The 20324-nt window shown below is 44.8% G+C and overlaps 1 protein-coding gene across 1 annotated transcript in view; it reads right to left on the bottom strand.

The window, feature by feature from the left end:
* Positions 1–20324, bottom strand: part of LOC126929312 (putative cystatin-9-like protein CST9LP1) — a 419803-nt gene that overhangs the window by 133853 nt on the left and 265626 nt on the right. The window lies entirely within an intron of this gene.

Below are 20324 nucleotides of genomic sequence, written 5' to 3'. Positions count from 1 at the left end.
AGAATTCATAGAATCCTAGAAATCATCCTGTTGGAATGTGGCTTTGCAAGGAGCACCAGCTCTAAACCAGGGCTGACCCCCTTTTCTTCTGTTCTAAATAACCTTTCCCTTTTGTCCTTTATAGCCCTTTCCTGCTTTGCCCAGTGGTGTGGAAAACAAGAAGTAAGCAGCACCCTGACCACATGTCCAAGCTCCATCCATACTCCTTGGCAAGCCTCCACTTTAGGAGTGTCACAGTGTGCTCCACTCCCAGGAGGTCTGGTCTGGGCAGACCCCAGAGGTAGGCTCAAGAAGTTGAGACAGTTCTCTCCAGGCCACCAGAGACTCTCCTAAATTGCTCTTCACTGAGCCTCCTCTTCCAACCCTTAGCTACTTGTTATTGAGGTGTTCTGTCATGCACCTAAATGACATGGCCTTGTGGCTACTTCTTGATTCTCCCTTCTGGGTGTTACCTGTAGGCTTCCCACCACAGTGGACAAGAGTCTTGCTCTTTCTGTCACCCCTCCCACCCTTCACGTACTCCCCACATGGTTATATCACAAACTGGGGTAGAGGAGTATTCAGTGTCTACATGATTGTGATTGTATAAAGATCATTCACAGGTGAGCCATGTAATATGCATAATTATCTTGGTATTTTATGGGAAACATTTAAAAAAATTTGTTGTCCATAGAGTTAAAGATTACCTTGGCATTTTATATGCTTAGATTCCTATGAAATCACAACTAATTTATACTCTGAGTTCACTCACATTGTTCAAAGCAGGACTCAGCAAACAATGCCCTGCAGGTCAAATCTAGCTTGTTTACCTTTTTTGTAAATAAAGTTTTACTGGAACACAGCCACACCCATTTGTTTCTGTATTATCTATGGCTGCTGCTTTCAATCCATATTGTAATGACAGAGTTCAATGGTTGAAACAGAGACTATATGGCCTGCAAAGTCCGAAATGTTCACTATCTGGTCCTTTAAGAAAAATTTGCAAACTCTGGTATAAATCATTTACCTGTAACAAGTATTCCACCAACTGCATTTTCTTAACATCTCTCCAGGGTCTCTGTATGCTGTTTCATTTAAGACTGCTCATCCTCTGGAACTGGAGTGCAGCTGTCATCCTAGGGTCATTTTGTCATGCTGGGGATCCACTTTAACTCTCTCTCAAGTTATACCGCCTTTTCTGGATCTCTCGTCTTCCTGTTTCTTAGTATAGCCCCTTGTTTTGATGGAGCACATCCTCCAGCAGCTTTCTCTGAAAGGACAGGTGAAAGATAATTTTTCAAGATCTGCATGCTATAAAGTATTTACTCTTGTGTTTATTGACAGTTTGGTTAGGGAAAGGATTATTGGTTAGAAATACCTTTCCCTCAGAATTTTGAAGATATTGTTTCATTATTTTCTACCATCCAATATTGTTGCTATAAACCTAAAGCCACCCTGATTCCTGTTTTGTTGCACTCCTTTCCACATTTTTAGTCTTTCTTTCTAACTCTCTTGGGAATAATTTAGCTTCTTCTGTCAGTTCTGATTTCAGAACTCTTTGTTTACCCACCTCTTTTTCATCTTTTTTTTCCTGCCACCCAGATAATTTTTTTTTCTCTTCCAACTTCCATTAGGTGTTCCAGTGTGCTACCATGTTTTTATTTTTTCCATGGGCTTATATGTGCTCTTTACTCTCTGTATGGCTCCTATTTCCTTCAGAAAACTTTGTTGACCTCTCCTATTAGATGCTGAATTGAACGTTTCCCATCTGCTACCTCATATCCTCTTTGCCCACTCTTCCTCCAGCCATTTGCTGGTGTTGACCTAAAGAAAGAAGCTGAGGCACAGAATATAACTTTAAGTAGTTTACTTGAGCCAAGATGCTCACAGCTGCCTGGAATACTGAGACCCAAGTCATCCTAGATATGTGCTCCATTTGGTCTTTGTTACAAGCAGGTTTTTAAAGGCAAAGGGGTACAAGGAGTGGGAAGATACAAAGTTGTTTTTTGGGAGTTCTCATTGGTTTACAGAAATTACATTAATTAGTGATTGACTAAACATTGTTATTTGTATCACGAATTCCAAGAATGTGAAGATAATGGGTGACGTCACATTGTGAAACTTGCAGTAACATTTTAGGTCATTTATCAGCTAGTCTAGAAACTACAGGGAAGAAAAGAAGAACTAAATGCCTTTAAATAATTGTCCCTGGCCATGGGTGCAGGGGTGACTGAAGTTTCCTATTCTCTGGGCCTGATAGATTTTGCATAAGTCACATTCCTCAGACTGCTCTGAGCTATTTTTCTTTCTCACTGCATTGATTAACTTTGCAAAGAGTGGCTAGAAGAGTCCACTTCCCTGAACCCTGCATCTCTTGCTCTCCACATTAGGGTCAGGGGAGCCACGTAAATGTGGCTGACATGAGGGTCAGATGACACCACATAAGGGTTATCTGTGGAACTCACCTGGCATGCACACGTGTGCTACCTGATAGTGCATGGACATGGCACCACAGGGGCATTCTTGACGATTTGGGGTATGGGGGTGGTGGGGACATGACATAGTTTGGATATGTCTCCACCCAAATCTCATGTTGAAATATAACCCCCAATGCTGGAGGTGGGGCCTAGTGGGAGATGACTGGATCATGGGGGTGGATTTCTCATGAATGGTTAAGCACCATTTCCTCGGTGCTGTTCTGGTGATAGTGAGTGAGTTCTTGTGAGATTTGGTTATTTAAAAGTGTGTGGCACCTCCCCCTTGTTTTCTTGCTCCTCCTTTCTCCATGTGATCAGCCTGCTTCCCGTTTGCCTTCCACTATGATTGTAAGTTTCCTGAAGCCTCCCCAGAAGCCAAGTAGACATTGAATACACTGCACTTCCTGTATAGCCTGTAGAAACATGAGCCAATTAAACTTCTCTTCTTTATAAATTACCCAGTATCAGGTATTTTTTATAGGAATGCAAGAATGGCATAACACAGGATGTCAGCTTTAAATACTGAGATTCAGAGAATGTGATTAAGTATTGTAAACCAAAAATAAAATCTTAAGCCACCCACCCAGACTGTTGGAGGCATTTAAGCCATCTTGAATAAGGGCTAGGTACAGTGAGGATGAGACCTGCTGTGCTGCATTCCCAGGAGATTAGGCGTTCTTAGTCACAGGATCAAATAGAAGGTTGGCACAAGATACAGATCACAAAGACCCTGCTGATAAAGCAGGTTGTGGTAAAGAAGCTGGCCCAAACCCATCCAAACCAAGATGGCAACGAAAGTGACCTCTGGTCCTCCTCACTGCTCATTATATGCTAATTATAATGCCTTAGAATGCTAAGAGATACTCCCACCAGTGCCAGGACAGTTTATAAATGCCATGACAATGTCCAGAAGCTACCCTATATGGTCTAAAATGGGGAGGGAACCTCAGTTCCAGGAAATCTCTGCCTCTTTCGCAGAAAACTTATGAATAAACCACCCCTGTTTAGCATATGATCAAGAAATAACTCTAAGTATGTTCAGTAGAGCAGCCCATGCCCTACACTGCCTATGGAGTAGCCTTCTTTTATTCCTTTACTTTATTAATAAACTTGATTTCACTTTACTCTTTGGACTCACCCCAAATTCTTTCTTGCACAAGGCCAGAAATTCTCTTTTGGAGTCTGGGTTGGGACCCCCTTTCTGGTAACAAACTGACTGAATAGATTCCCCCATCTTGGCCACAGGAGCCTTAGAGAATGGTGAAAAGCTGAGTTCCAGACCATGATGGAAAGGGACGTGAGACACACCTCATTATACCCATCCCTTTAGAGATTTAGGGACAAGGGACCAGCTTTAACATTAAAATAGAGACCACAAGACTCACAAAACAAACCCTTTGTGGCAAAAAGGGACCAAATTCCAACCTGACTCTGGTATCACATCACAAGTCAGAAGCAGACCCTGAAGGAAATAAAAATATTTTATCCCAAAATGTATGTCTTTGACATATTTTGAAAAGGTCCTGCAAAGCTGTCTTTTGTGGGAGAAATTTGCATCTGTGGTGAATCTCCATCAGTACAATCTGGCATTTCCTAGATCTAGGAGAGAGTAACTAAAAGTCTGATACCTTTTAAGATCTGGAAGGAGATATTTATCATCCATTCCTTCTGAAGATTGTTACCTGGAGGCTTCATCTACATAACAAGAATCTTGGTCTCTGCAACTCCCCTTTATCTTAACTCAAGCACTTCTTTCTGATGACTTCAAGTCTTTAGACAAACCTTAACTCTTCAAACCAATTGTCAATCAGAAGATCTTTGACTCTACTTATGACCTGTAAACCCACCTTCTCCAAGATATCCCACCCCTTTAGATGGAATCGATATACACCTTCATGATTTTACCTACAATTCCTATCTCCCTAAAATGTGTAAAACCAAACTGTAACCCAGCTGCCTCGGGAACACTTTCTCAAGATCTGTTGAGACTGTTTCCCAAGCCATGGTCACTCATACTGGCTCAGAATAAACCTCTTTAAATATCTTACAGAGGTTTTTTTTGTTTTTTTTTTGGCTTTTTTCTTCATTCCATCACGAGTATAGAGTTTACATGAGCACAAAGCTTGAGGGTGATCACCCAGGAAAGCACTGACTCCAAATGAAAGGGGGTCAACATTTCCAGAGTGGGAAAGTTATGGTTTCACTTACATAGGCAGAGACAGAAAAGTTCCAACAGGATCACAACAGTTTCCTTACAAGAACAGGTACAGATGCCACAGCTATTTGGTTGGTTACAGATTAGTTCATTATTCCATGAGGAGGGGTGGTGATCTGAGGGGGTCTTTTCTCTGGTGTACTTTGGTCTTAATCATTTATAGAAAAAAGGCAGAAGTCACAGTTGCATGCACATGCCTCAAGTTGCATAGCCATGTTCCTTCAAGCTCAGGATAAGTTAAAGTTCAAACTTTCATACATTTGAATTACTTTGAGTTTGAATTTTTGAATTCAACCAATAGGACTCCTTTCTTCTATATGTTGTGTGGAAACTTTTGAGGGGCATTCCACATCACCTCCCAGAGGAAGCCCAGCAAGAGTGAGCCCCAGTTGCCCACAGTGGTGACCTGCTCAAGCCACAAGCTTGGATTGTCTTTATTCCTTTGCCCACTTTGCTTCTCCCAGTTTTTACTCCTATTCTCTAGGGTAATGTTCCCGGAATAAATTCTCCTCCACCAAACTCTTCTCAGCATCTGCTTTCCTGCCTGGAACTCAAAAAATGGTTGCTGTATGATGCCTGGTTACCCCAGGGTATCTGCATTTTCTAAGCGAAATTGCTATGTAAATACTAAGAGTTCTATATTAAACCAAGTATTTGGGAGGATAACAAGTGGTAGGGATGTAGAGTTAGAAGTAGTCTGGCCAGGCCTCAGCCCATTGTCCCCAAGGAAGACAAAGGGAAGCCCAAGTTCATTACTACATTGGTGCCAGTTACTGTCACAGAGGGAAGTGTCTCCTCATGAGCACGTGTGTTAAAATGGAGACAGCTGCAGCAGCAATGGTGATGCTGAATTCCATTCCTTTTTTATTATCGACTTCAGGCCCTAATAAAACCCATTTGAACAGAACGAGTAGAGAACAGAATTAAATGGAGAAGGATAAGCCAGCTTCAAACTGAACATTGTTAGTTCTTTCATGTTTTGCAAATTACATCTAGGTTCTAAAACATCTGTGGAAATGACAATCAGTAATTTTCATTTAAATAGAGAAAGAAAAACCCTCAACTGACAAAAGAAAGTGGATCAGACTGTTTTCTCAATTATGTCACGCTAACTTTAAACACAGATTAAAGGGGGAAATGTCTTCAACATGAAGCTAATATTTCAAATTGCATCTTTAATGCCATCTTGTAAAGATACCTCTCTTCATTGGGTATCAGTTTGAACTGTAAAGTAGATGTCTTTGTTCCTCAACTATTAGTTTGGTTATTTTATCCCCTGCAAGGATGTTTGGATTGCACTTGGTTACAAGTGACATAAAACCTGAGACAATGACCTGAACAATAACAACACAAAAGGTTGTTTCTCTTCACCTGACAAGTCCGAAGTAGGCAGCTGTTGCCATTGGTTCAGTGGCTTGGCAACATGAAAGCAGGTGGTATTCATACTCTCTTGACCCTTCCTTCACATTTGCAAAATGGCGGCTGCAGCTCTAGTCATCACAACCATATCCAAGATAAAAGAAAGAGGGCCAGGGAGGGGGTAGTGTCAAGTGTGTATGCTTCCTTTTACTGAGAAAGCAGAACAATTTTGAGATGCCCCACGAAAGAATTCCTTTGACTTTCATTGGCCAGAACTGGGTCAATGTAGAGTAAGTACACCTGATAGCAATAATTTAAGTTACACGGGGAATGACCCAGTATAGCAGATGCATCTGAATGTGTGTACCGAGCTAGGGAACCTGGATGTGGCCAACCCGGTGATTAGTTCCTTGTCTATGAAAAACATCTGAGCCCCTGGCCTGTCTCATGGAACATGGGCCATACAGAGGATTGAGGCCCCAAGTTTTGGACTGGATGAAAGTTGTCAACTGGAGGTCGATAAGGAGAGGGTATTAATTGAAAATGCTATATAAATTGCATGCTGTTTGCAAGAAGTTGTGGCTTTACTGCCCAGCCTGCTGCCACTGGACCATTTCTGTATGTAAGGCAGTTTTCCTGTCCCATTCACAGCCACTAGACTCTCTCCTGTATGTAGCCCCTAAAAAAACCTCATGTCTCATTTGCTGGCTCTGGGTCTCTTCTTCAGCCTCTTGAACCCAGTGCTTTCCCTACTGAGGTTAATAGGGATGCTGCACAACAATCACATGACCCCAGCTGCCAGGGTGGCTGGGAACTCTGGAAGTGGGTTACCTGGGGCTCCATTAATAAACTTCAATAAGACTGTGCTGCTGCTGCCAAGGAGGACAAGGGATGGATGTTAGGTTGATGGTTTGGGTCCCTAGAAGCAGAGTCTGAGATGAGGATTCTTGACAAGCAATTTATTGGGGGAGAGCTCTCCAGAGAAACACATGAAGAACAAGGCAATGAGGATGGGGCAAGCATTGTCTGATTTCTTTAGAAGTCTAGCCTCAGTCTGTAGGAGGACCATATTCTTTGATGCCTCTGCCATTGAGAGGTGAGGTATATGGTCCCTCCTCTTGGACCTGGGTGGCCTGTGACTACGTTTTATTTCTAAATTTTATTTTACATTCAGCAGGTACATGTGGAGGTTTGTTACATGGGTAAATTGCATGTTACTGGGGTTTGGTATACAAATGATTTCTTCACTCAGGTACTGAGCATAGTACCTGACAGGTAGTTTTTTGACCCTCACCCTCCTCCCTCCTTTCCTCAAATAAGCCCCAGTGTCTATTGTTTCCCTCTTTGTGTCCAGGTTTAGCTCCCACTTTCTAAGTGAGAACATGTGGTATTTGCTTTTCTTTCCCTGGTTAATTTGCTTAGAATAATGGCCTCCAGCTGCATCCATGTTGCTGCAAAGGACACAATTTCATTCTTTTGTATGGCTGTGTAGTATTCCATGGTGTATATATACCACATTTTCTTTATTTGGTCTGCCATTTATGGGCATCTAGGTTGATTCTATGTCTTTGCTATTGTGAATAGCACTGTGATGAGCATATGTGTACATGTGCTTTATGGTGGAACTATTTGTATTCCTTTGGGTATATATCCAGGCCACTGCTGGGTTGAATGGTAATTCTGTTTGAAGTTCTTTGAGAAATCTCTAAACTGATTTTCACAATAGCTGAACTAATTTACATTCTCACCAGCAGTGTATAAGCATTCAATTTTCACCACAGCCTTGCCAACATCTGTTATTTTTTGACTTTTTAATAATAGCCATTCTGCCTGGTGTGAGATTGTATTTCATTGTGATTTTGATTTGCATTTCCACCTTGTCCTTTGCCCATTTTTAATGGGGCTGTTTGCTTTTTGTTGATTTAAGTTTTTTATAGATTCTGGATATTAGACCTTTGTCAGATGCATAGTTGGCAAATATTTTCTCCCATTCTGCAGGTTGTCTGTTTACTCTGTTGATAGTTTCTTTTGCTGTGCAGATGTTCTTTAGTTTAATTAAGTCCCACTCGGCCTGTGACTACTTTGACAATAGAATATAGTGGAAATGAGGCTGTGATGGTTTCTAGGCTCAGGCTCCAGGAATTGGCAGCTTCCATTCTCTGTTCCTTGGACTACTCACTCTTGGAGCCCTCAGCTGTCATGTAAGAAGTCTGGCTACCCTACTAATAAGACCACACAGAGAGACCCTGAGACAACCTGAGGAGGGAGAGGAGGCCAGCCGTGTCTACCTTCCTACTTCCCCACCAAAGTGCCAGGTACTTGAATGAAACTGTTAGGATACTCTGGGCCCATTTAGCTGCCAACCAAACGCTGAAACCATAGTGAATACCCTGTGGAACAGAAGAACTGCCCAACTGAGCCCTGCTAAATGCCTCACCCACCATTTCAAGATATATAATAAAATGTTTCTTGTTTTAAGTCATTTAGTTCAGGGCTAGGTGGCTGTTATGCCACACAGATAATTGGAATCCATAGATAAACTCTGGGACACAAATGGCATTCAAGGGTTGCTCCACCTGAGGCAGGAAGCTGAGCCCTTGTGTCCCAGGATCAGTTAGTCTCAGAGCCAAGAAGACTCTGGGAGTGTGAGGAACAGCAGTGGGCATCTCCAGGTAAGGCATTTCCCATCAGCCAAGGGCAATTCTCCATCACCCAAGGGCAGTGTTCCACGGAGAGTATGGCTGGGGACTGAGCAGTAAACCTCTCGGCAGCTGGAGGATGGGTGCACCAGCCAAGTAATGGTGATCTGGGTAAAATGCACCACTAGCATATTTCACAGTGGACAACTAAGCACAAACCAGAGGTGGACATGCCCACACATGCACACACACTCATACATACACTGAAAATCTTTTTTAGAACTGAAATGTTTTTAGTCCTCATTGAATGCACCACCCCCTTGCTTTATGTAAGACCTCTCTTCTCCTTACTCTTTATCTCACTCCTTTGCTTTCTGTTGGCTGGCTATGGCAACTTTCTAGATGGGAGGTAGGGCTTGTTCATGAAGAGCAAGCCATGGTGGGCCCAGTTTTCCAAATGCACCTGCTTAGTGAACACAATGATGGGCTCTGCGAGTGTGTAGATCTCAGAACAGAGCCTGAACCACTGCATGGAAAGAAAGGAATGGTTCTCCAGCAACCATGACATTTGGTCCAAATGTGCCATCAACAATGCGATGGCATTTCAAATGTCTATTAAAATGTGGGAAATAGCCAGGCAGACTGACTACACATCTGATAACAACATCACTTAAACTCAGTCATTCACACCCTCATGTATTCACTCAGAGATTATTACTGGGGGCATACCTTGTACTAAATACCATTCCCACAGAGGCTCAGGGTAATGCCCAAGTGCGGATTCTACAGTTGGACATTAGCATCTGCTAATTGGGGAAGCTCTTCTGCTCTCAGACCATGCAACCCAACTTCTCTCTGCCTTGCATGGTTTTGTGCAGACTTACAGTATGTATTCAGTGGGCTTGTATGGTGCGTGGAATATGAGAGGGACCTCAGTGGTTTCTTTGCTCCTCCTTACTAAGAGTATTTTGTATGAAGCCAGTACATCCACAAAAAATAGGAGATTTAAGATCTCACCATGAACCTAGCTGCTATTCCATGATTGACAATAAGTTTATAAAATAGATTGACACTGTTTCTACACTTTATATAAGATGAAAGGTGCTGCATAGAAGGAGACCAACAGGAAGATGGTGGAAAATAGGGAAGATCAACACACAGTGTCAGAAAGTTAAACTTCCTATATGGAACATGGCTTTCAGGTGTATATTCATTGACTTGGGAATTTAAATGTAAGTTTGAAAGTGTAGCCTGTGGTGGTGCTTTGTTTTATCTTCAGAGCAAACTTTGAGTTTAAATTTAAGAAAAAGAGGTTTGCATTTGAGGAGAGGAATGACAAGGGCTCCCATGCGGTGTGGAATGTTGAAGTGTGGCCCTCCTTTCAGAGCAGCAGCTCACCTCCTAGAGGAACCCTGCTCATGGGTCAGAATGATTTCCTAGAGGCACTGGCCGTGCTGACGAGTCTCCTCAGGGCTTCTTATCTTAGGTACTCAGAGTGACAAGCCCTAGCGGCCACAGGGTTCCAACAGAGAGCAAAGACCGGCGGGTGAGGAGCCGCTCTATAAAATCCACCTTTCTGCCCAGGCATCTGCCCATCTCTTTTCTTATCTCACAGAGAAGGTCTCAGGATCTCTGTGGGTAGCCCTGTGTCAATGCAGTCTTGGTCCATGCTTCTTACCAATTACATGGACTCAGGACATTCAGCAGCCTGGTGCCAGAACACACACACAGTCAGAGAAGAAAAACCCACTTCCCCAACGCCCCAGATACGAAGAAAAACCCCCTTCCCCAACGCCCCAGGTATAAGGAAAAACCCACTTCCCCAACAATCCAGGTAGGAGGAAAAACCAAGTCTGGGTGTTTTCTTTATTCTTGACCTCTTTTTTCTAGCTCCTTCCCCTAATTTTCAGCATGTGGCACCTATCGTCTCTCAAAAGTCATGAGTTGATGTGACAGTTCTTACACACCCAAGCCTGCATAAACTTTGGGCTTGGTCCCACATAAATATCCAACAAGCTGTTGCCATTTCAGATAACAACAGAAAAACCGACTCACCTGGCCCGTGAATAAAAACCATGTGCCTGCCACCTTTATCATTTCCAGCCTTGTATCTCACTCATGTCTCCCCAAGTTATTTACACTTTCTAAGCACCCTTTCACCTTCCCTCCCCTCCACTACCACTAGTCCCAGGTCAGGAATAAAGCCTTCTCCAAATGTTTAGCTCCCGTTCAGATTACACCCAGACTCAATAACGCCGTGGCCCATGCAGGTCACAAGAGGTCTTTGTCTGTTGTCTTTGCTCGGTTACATGTGTGGTTTAGTCCATCACTGCACTGTGTCTTTCACAAGTTAAGCAAACTTTAGTAAACCGGGATGGTTCTGATTCCTAGCCCAAATGAAATGCAGGGCATTGTCTTTCTGGAAAATACACACAAGTTCCCCTCACTACTGTCCCTGTGCCCTGTCCCATACTTCCCATGCCCTGTTCAGAGAACCAAGAAAATTATTGCAGCAATGACAAATCTTGGTATCCTTCCTGCTTGCTCTGTCCAGCCAACAGCAGATTTCACCCTCCATCTCCACTTCCTAGGGACTGGGTGAGTGACTGTCATGGTGGCACCTGCTGGGGCCACAGAGTCACCTTCTCAGGTGGACCTTTTTGCCCATGCTCCGGCAGTGACAAGAGGGAGCAATGACCCACTCGGTTTGTCAAAACACAGTGTGGACTTGATCTTTACCCAATGACTATGTTGTCTTGTTATTTTAAAAAGCAGTGCTTATTTGTTCAAAGAAATCCATTTCCTCTTAGGTAACAAGTTATAATATTACTTTTGCTTTGGGCAAATATAAAAAGAAGGAAACTTAACCCACATGGTTTAAAGGAGAGAGGAGAGCCAGATTCTAAGATCAGGCTAAATTGCTTTCCTGAAGGGCAAAGATTAGAACAGGACCTTCAAGATTTAAAAGTGATATCTCTTTTTGGGCCAAATTGATTGGACACCAACTTCCATTTAAGAAGAAGGGATGCATGCTCCTATTTGGCACCTACTGAATACCTTGTATCCTGCTCAAATTACCACATGAACTTTCTGCTGTTGAATGAATTCCCTTTTCATTTCTCCCTAGTACCCATTATTTAGGCCTCCACATCTCTCATCTCCCACTTCTTTCCTTCCTAAAGAAAGTGAGGCAGCAGATTAAAAGACCTATCATTTGTGAAGTTCCTGCCATGCATGCCGGAGATGGAGCCAGCTCCTTCCTGGGGTGGGACTTGTTATTGGAAGCTGATGTGTACCACAAGAGGCCTCTCAAAGGCATTATAGTTTAAGCAAAATGTATGTGTATATGATATATTATATTGAGTAACGAATGTGAAATTTATAAGACACGTTGATTTTGGAAAATGCCTGTCTAGCATGAATGCTTTTACTACCACAGTCCTATCCTAAAAATGGAAGTTTAGGGGTAGAAGTGGGGGATAATATTCCAAAGCTTTGCCTATTTTATGTACAGCTGCTTTAAATCCACTGATATTTGAGCCATTATCTTTTGAAGACTGTGTGGTCAATCTGAGCAAGTTTTCCTACTTTTTGCCCTGTCAGGCTAGTTTCTCCAGAGCCAATAGTGTGTTGCTCTCTAGTCAGCCCCCAAGTCTGCCTCCTTAGCTTCCTGAAATCCTGCAACTTCTTCAAAACTGATGCTTTGACTTTCACAGTTGATTTTCATTTTCTTTGATTCATCCCAAGTTAACAATGATCAACAGAGGGATACTGACAAAGGTATTAGTGGATTAATAAAAGCAGATATCAGAGTTAAGCAGAGAGAATGACTGAACAGAGACTAGTTACACAAGTGGCAGTCAGCTTTTAGGGGAATATTTTCATGCCAGAGTAGCTCCATGTGAAACCACACAACTATGGAGGATCAGGGAATGGCACTCAGACAACAAGGACCCTTTGAAGATGCAATTCAATCCAGAGAACATCTAGCAGGATTCAGACATCTATTCCCACTGCACAGAGAGAAAACTGTAGCTCAGAGGTGGAAAAACTTGCACCAGTGTGCCCTGCTTCACCAGCACCACATGGAAGTCCAAGATTAGTCCCTTCCACCTCTGCATTATATTCAGCGAGGTCCTCCTTTCCAGCACTAAGCGCTAAATGCTCCCTGTGAGCACTCAAAGCCACCCCCCACCCAGGTCTCCCAATTATTGTCCATTCAACAACACATTCACTCTTATCAAGCCCAAAGGCTTCTGGAAGGAACATCTCCACCCGGATACCCCAAATCATCCCAAACTGCAAGCGTCCAAATAATAATGAGTATCCCTCACCTGAAATAAACACCCACCCTTGATCTTCCCAACTCTCCGTTTAACCAAATGGCACCAACATTCACCCAAATGTCTGATCCAGGATCCCAGAACTGTCCCTGTCTTCCCCTTCACCAGCCAATCCAATAGATTGCTTTCTCTCTCCAATGTATTCCTTCCCCTCCAACACTATCTTCACTACCCTAATCCAAACTAGCACCACCTCTTACCTAGATGATTATGATTATTATATACAATTAGCCAGCATGCCTTGGGTCTTATACATTCTTAAAGTGGCAGCTAAGGCAATTCACTAAAATGCAAATCCAATCACTCTTAACACCCACGCCCCACCACCAGAGATTCCTCGTGCCATAAAATAGAAACAAAACTCTTGTGCAAAATATGCAAATCTTTCATTTCCCATTGCAGCTTAACCTTTTAACTCCCTCTCCCACCAGTCCCCTTAAGATACCTCTCTGTCTCCTGAGAGAGAGCCACCTCTCTGACCAGGACCCTCAAAACATCAGTACAGGCTTGGCACTGTCCATATCCACCAGCCAGAGACCATGAGTCAAAGTCTGGTGTATTACCTGCTGCAGCTCAGGAGAGACTACAGGCCATGGAGAACCTTGGTGCTCCCAGTAACAGATGTAGAGGAAATTGTGATGGGACCCGGGCTGGGGTTAGTAGATCCTGGGAGCAGTCAAGGAAGCAGGGGTTGTTGTGGATACCGTCAGGACATGGAGTAACTGTGATCGATTATTCACTGATTTTTATCCACGGGGTAGGAGGAATAGGGAGACTGGAGCTACAGTTGCTAAGGATGGGTGGTCATGTTCACGGCTTGTAGGGTTCCTGTTCTTGCCTGTGCTCAGACACAATGATGGAGGATTCTTGGTTTTGCCTACTTCATCATGGCTACAGAATGGTCTTTTCCAATGCTGGTTTCCTGTGAATGGTTTGGGTTCAGCAGGAATTTTTCCTCGGAAGACTCTAGCTAGTTGGATGAGGAAAAGGGTTCTTCCTCCTTCTCTCCCCACTGCTTCCCTGTCCTTCTGAACAGCCTCTGAGCCATTGCCATAGTGGTAACAGTGTGGAGTCTACCACAGCCACAGCTATAGTGTCACATGGGGAAGGGGGAGCTCTTCCACCTCTCAGTGAGAATGGTGTAGGGGCCAGCTCCCGTCTTCCATAGGGTGGTCCTGGAGGAAATGCCTTCTCTCTCATGGGCTCCTTCTGAGAGACCACTGTGCTGGTCTCATGGGACAGGGTGCACAGCAGCGGGACCATGCAGGGGACGTCATCACTGTGTCTCTGGGGGTGTTGCCCTCTGTCCTCTGAGAGCTAGGGTGAGGTGACCCCCATTTCCTGCCCTCCTTCAGCTTCTCTTTCGTTTTGTCTTTTGCATAAACTGTCCCAGACTCAAGGAGAGGAGGTGGGAGGCATGTGGCTTTGCCTCAAGCTCCTTGTCCAAGCCGTGATCTCCAGCAGCTTCACTCAGAGCTGCCCCCCAGGATCCTTCAGCCTGCTCAGTGTTAATACAATGGCTCCCTGTTCCAATTCAGCTCTGTGAATTAGGTCCCCTCATACAAAACCCAAGAAGTGGGCAGGCAGACGTTGGCCCCAAACCACCACTGAAGCCCTAACATGGCACATATTGAGTCCCACGCAGGCCCCTGACATATGTGCCCCATTTATTCTTCCAATAGCCAAGCCGATCCCGGCGATCCCCACACTCCAGACAAAGACATCCAGAGTGAGTAAGCTCAGTGTCTTTCCCATAGTTCCATGGCTGACAAATGGTAGATCTAGAAGGCCCAGCCTGTGATGGTGACACTGTGCTGGTCTGTGGCTTGGCCTCTCAGTCCTCTTTGCCATAGTCATTGGCCAGCATGATACCCAGCTAAGCTACTGGGCCCTTGTCCTGCCCAGGGACATGGCTCTACTCTACAGACTTTGCATTTTCTTGTTAACAGTCACTGTCTTTCTGAGATGTAAACCTGTCTTCATTTACGGTCTGATATCTACTGACACTTCAGAGAAGTTGGGGCAAGGCCATGCCGGGGAATGTTGCTACTTGTCCTCTATCCTGGGATGAGTGATGAAGAGCATGTGGCCAACGGGACTGCAGATGCAGCTGCAGCTCAGTTTGCTGTTCTCTGATTTCCCATAAACTGCACTTGCACCAATATCTCTTCGTATTCCATTGTCTCTGTAACTGCCAAACATCCTTTATTAAGAAACAAAAACAAATAAGAAACCAACTAAACCTCCCCATGTTGCTCACAACTTGCCAACCTTCAGTCACCAATAATATACTGGTCACTTGTGTAGCACTTGCTGTGTGTGGGGAGGTACTCAGAGTTCACACAGATTGGTCCAGTGAATTCTCAGAACAGCCCCATGGGGTAGGTGCTGCTGGGACCACTGTTCTTACATATGAGGATACAGAGGCACAGAGAGGCTCCAGAACTGGCCCAAGCTCACACAGCCAGTGGGCAGAAAACAGGCAGTCTGGCTGCAGGGCTTCAGTCCCAACCACAGCATGTTCTATGTCAGCATCTGATGACTCGAGAACCAGTGGGATCCGGGCACTTGCTCACCTCTCCCATCCAGGCTAGTCTCTGATTCATTGCCCCAAACTCCTGCCATTCCCAGAACAAACCAGGCTCTTTGGCAATGTCCTCCTTGGCACCAGATGTTTCCTTTTCCTAATCTGGGCTTGGCGAGCACCGACTCCTTCTCTAACATAATGACTCAGTTCTGCCCTCGCCTCCCAGGGAGGTCCTTTTCAATCATCTGATAACTGTTAACGTTGACCTTCTTCCATCAGGACCAGCACTCCTCAAACTTCAATGTGCACAGGAATCACACAGGAAGCTTTTAAAAGTGCAGGCTCTGGCTCCACTGGGCAGCAGGGCCTGAGCTAAGATCCCAGGCAAGACCCTTGGGCTGCTGGGTTGCTCCAGGGACCACTTCCGGCAGCAGCCAGCCCCTGACTCCTTCTTTGCCCCTGCCACCCACCACAGTGCTTGACCCTCTGGGGGTTGACGCCTTGCCCATGAGTCTGTCCCACACCATCCATGCCAGCCTCCATGGCAGGTGTCACAGCCACCCCTTTCCCTCACTGTTATTTATCCCAGTACCCGACACATCAGAGAAGTAAAATACGTGCTTTAATTTTTTTCCGTCAATTCTAAAGGACATCTCAATGCCAAAATCTAGACATCATCTAGATGAAATGTAAATAAGGCAGTGAGCATAAGCCACTTGCATTTAAGCTTATATTTTTTTTGTGAGAGCCCAAAATATGAGAAGAGACATAAGCCTGATAAACACAATACATCAAGAATTGGAGCTGAGGAAGTGAGCAGACTTTCAGATGAAAACAGTCCAATTCGACACATCTGCCTATGATTTTCTCAGCCAGCAGCCCATGAAATAAAAGTCCTCTGCTTTATAATTTCTTCTATTTGTTTAGCTTAAAGGCCTACGTACAGCCACACAGTGTATTAAGTACTGAGCAGCCGGAACTGATAAAAACGACAAACATGCATCGCAACCACTCAAGCTGAAGAATCCATTTTAGCCAACTGTGCTTCACCTGCCAAAAAAAATGATCCCACTGCTTCCCCTTGAGGTTCCCCAAAGCAGACACTGGGAGGAGGAATGGGGCCAGGACCCTGCACAATGTGGAAGTGAGCACGCCACGCGCGAGAAGGCAGGAGAGAGTGTGGCTATGCTTCCTGGCAGCGATGTGACCCGTCCCCCACTGGGCAGATGAGAGGCGCAGAGGCTGGGCATTCGCAGGAAAAGGGGCAGCAACATAGCCTGTCGTCTGGGGTCAGGGTGTGAAGGAAACTCTGGGAGCAATGGCTTTGGGAGAGCAAAAATAACCCAAGACATCAGAAAGGACTTCCTTGAGCACGTTTCTTGTCAAAAGCTGCTTTGAAAATTCTGTTGACCCACATGCATCTGTTTCCAGAAAGACTTTCACTATCCTATAGTGAGTGATAAGCTTGGTGTTGAAAGAACCCTCAGGTTTCCTCCAGAGGCAGGAAGCATCATGGATGGCCCCATGAGCACAGCATTTTAGCTGCATGGAGTCATCGCACGTTCCAAATAGAAGGGAGCAGAAATTATACGTTTCCTTCAAATGACAAAAAAAAAAAAAAAAATCCTCAGGAGAATGAAGAACTATCCCCAAGGTCACACCACTAGGTAAAGACAAAAGCAGAAGATGGACCTAAGTTTCTGAGCTAATCCCTACTCTTTCCATTTTGTGAGAAACTGAACATGGAGTCAATCTGGGAGGGAAAGGAAGCCTCTGAGGCTGTGAGAGCCACCTGTGTGCCTGCTGCCAGTAGCCGGCACGGCCACCCAAGCAGCAGTGCCCCTGCTGGCCTTCCTTCTCCCGCTCTCTCATCAGCACAGAATGCTGATGCTGGTGGTTATCTAATTTATTCCTATCATGTTATAGATGAGATAATCACCAAGGTCCTAGGGAGAGCCCTAAGGTAAGTAACTAGGAATGGGCAGAACAGAGACTCTGAAATCAATACAGAAACCAATAGGATTCCCACGTACTCATGAGGCAGAAAAATAGGGTCTGGCGGCAGGGAACTTAAGGCCAATTTGCTCTGTCTCTCCAAAGCTGAATCAAAGGGAAAAAAACAAGATCTGGGGGCAGGGAATCAAAAGCCAATACGTGGTAATTTCCTAAAGCTGGATCAAAAGGCAAACAAGGATCAAAGGCTACTCTGCCTACAATTCTCCCCCTTCTCCCATGTCTCAGATGGGACGGGACAGTGCCTTGGATTGGCTGCGGGCCAGGCAGGGGCCATCTCTGCATCTGCATTGGCTACCAACCCACTCCAGCCTTGGGTTGACTGCAGGCAAGTTCACATCAGCCTTTAATTAGCCATGAATCAAATCCTTCATCCAGATGAAGGGGAGCCCATAGGGACCTCAAAAGGAGTACTTAAAACCCAGAAAACTGTGTAACGGGGCCCTTGAGCCATTTGCTCGGGCCACTCCCACCCTGTGGAGTGCCTTCTCTCTTTATAATAAAGCCTGGCTTTCGCTGCTTCGTCTCTGCGTTTCATTCCTCTGCTACTTCCTTTGTGCATTTTGTTCATCTTTGTTCAATATGCCAAGGACCTAGGCAATTCACATGCAAGGCCTTCCTTCTAATAGCACTCACTGTCATTAAATTTAAAAAACAGTAATGGAGAAATTCATGTAGATACATATTTGAAACAGCCCTCCTTCTCTGCAGTGGGCTGCCCTGTCATCCATACTGTCCTGCAGCACCGCCCCACAGCAGCCACCAGTCTGCTTCATGAGGTCTTAACGACCTCAGGCACTGACTGTGCAGATGGAAGCTACCCATGAGGTGTTGTTAATGCAAATCTAACAGCCATGTCACAAACTGGACATACTGTATTAGGAAATTGTTTTTCTTTTTTCTTTCTTTTTTTTTTTTTTTTTTTTTTTTTGAGATGGAGTTTAGCTCTTGTAGCCCAGACTGTAGTGCAATGGCACGATCTTGGCTCATTGCAACCTCCTCCTCCCGGGTTCAAGTGAGTCGCCTGCCTCAGTCTCCCGAGCAGATGGGGTTACAGGCACTGCCACGATGCTAGGCTGATTTTGTATTTTTTTAGTAGAGATGGGATTTCACCATGTTGGCCATGCTGCTCTTGAACTCCTGACATCAGGTGATCTGCCCGTCTCGGCCTCTCAATGCTGGGATTATAGGCATGAGCCACTGTGCCTGGCTGTTGTATTAGGAAAATTAAACCCAGTTTGCCTGGCTGGATGCAGACATCAGATTTTATTAGAAAAAGATTAAATTCAGTTCCAATCCTTCATGAGAATGCTACTTTGCTTCCTGAGGAAGAAAATAAACTGAAGATAGATAATGTCTAAAGCAAGTCCAGAGAGCATTGTGTGAGGGTGTGTGTGTGTACATTTGTGCATGAGTGTGCATGTGGGGTATGGCTACTCCATAGAGCAGCCCTGAGGGCTGCTGGTTACCCATTTTTATGGTTATTTATTGATTATATGCTAAATAAGGGGTGGATTATTCATGCTTCCCCTTTTTAGACCATATAGGGTAACTTCCTGACATGGCCATGGCATTTGTAAACTGTCATGGCACTCGTGGGAGTGTAGCAGTGAAGACAACCAGAGGTCATTCTCGTGGCCATCTTGGTTTTGTGGGATTTGGCCAGCTTCTTTACTGCAGCCTGTTTTAACAGCAAGGTCTTTATGACCTGTATCTTGTGCCGACTTCCTACCTCTTCTGTGACTTAGAATGCCTAACTTTCTGGAAATGTAACCCAGTAGTTCTCAGCCTTAGTTTACCCAGTTCCTATTCAAGATGGAGTTGCTCTGGTTCCAACACCTCTGACAGCTTGTTCCAGAAAAAATAAAAGTCAAATATCTCTAGAGGTGAACATTTCTTAACTCAGTTTGAATTGAGCACAGGTGAAATATTTCAGAGGTGGTCCTGTATTCTTAGCAACAACAGCATGCTCCCATTAGGTGCCTGTTACATGTCAGGTGCTTAATTTTGAACTCTCTCCTCTATTCTTTGAGTTGTCCTACATGTGGGACCAAATCATCTTGTACACATGAGGATACTAAGACAGGCAAGAGGCCAAGTTGACCTATGAACGTAGGTGTGTCTGATTCCAAAATGTGGATTTGAAAATCATTGGTTTAGTGGAAATAGCTAGACAGACCTGAGATTAACTCCTATTTTCCCTGAGTTAACCCTCTTCTTGGCAAAGTACCCTCAAGAAAGTAGAGGAAATGTCTCTGAGGGCTAAAACTGACACCTGTGATGCTGGCCCAAAACAGCCAGTTTTGAGGTCCTCCACGTTTGGTGCATACTGGAATCAGCTTCGGAGTTTCAAACCTCAAAGCTCCAGGCCTTTCAGACTGGAGAAGGCCAGATGTGGGATTGTGGTAACTGCACAGGTGAGCTGGATACACAGTAAAGATTGAGCGTGGTGACCCCGTCAGTTGTCCATGCTCCTCTCCAGGTTGAGCGTGAGAATCACCTGCAGGGGTTGTTAAACCCAGAGTACCTTTGTGAGCGGGCCTCAGAATGTGCGTTTTGTAGCAAGTCCACAGATGCTGCTGGTCTAGGAACCGCTGCTATGTTGTAGCAATGGCATGAAGAAAGGCAAGTGAAACACCAGGCCCGGGTGTGGAGGAAGCCACTCCTCAGTGACACCCGTGGGCTCCAGGCCGGGGAGGTCTCTCCTTGCACAAACTCAACCACCCCGAGATGGACAAGACCCATCTGTGAGCCCCCATGGGTTTACTCCAT

The sequence above is a fragment of the Macaca thibetana genome, chromosome 10 (assembly GCF_024542745.1).
Source record: "Macaca thibetana thibetana isolate TM-01 chromosome 10, ASM2454274v1, whole genome shotgun sequence".
In the NCBI taxonomy this organism is placed as follows: domain Eukaryota; kingdom Metazoa; phylum Chordata; class Mammalia; order Primates; family Cercopithecidae; genus Macaca; species Macaca thibetana.
This window is presented reverse-complemented; position numbering and strand designations above follow the sequence as displayed.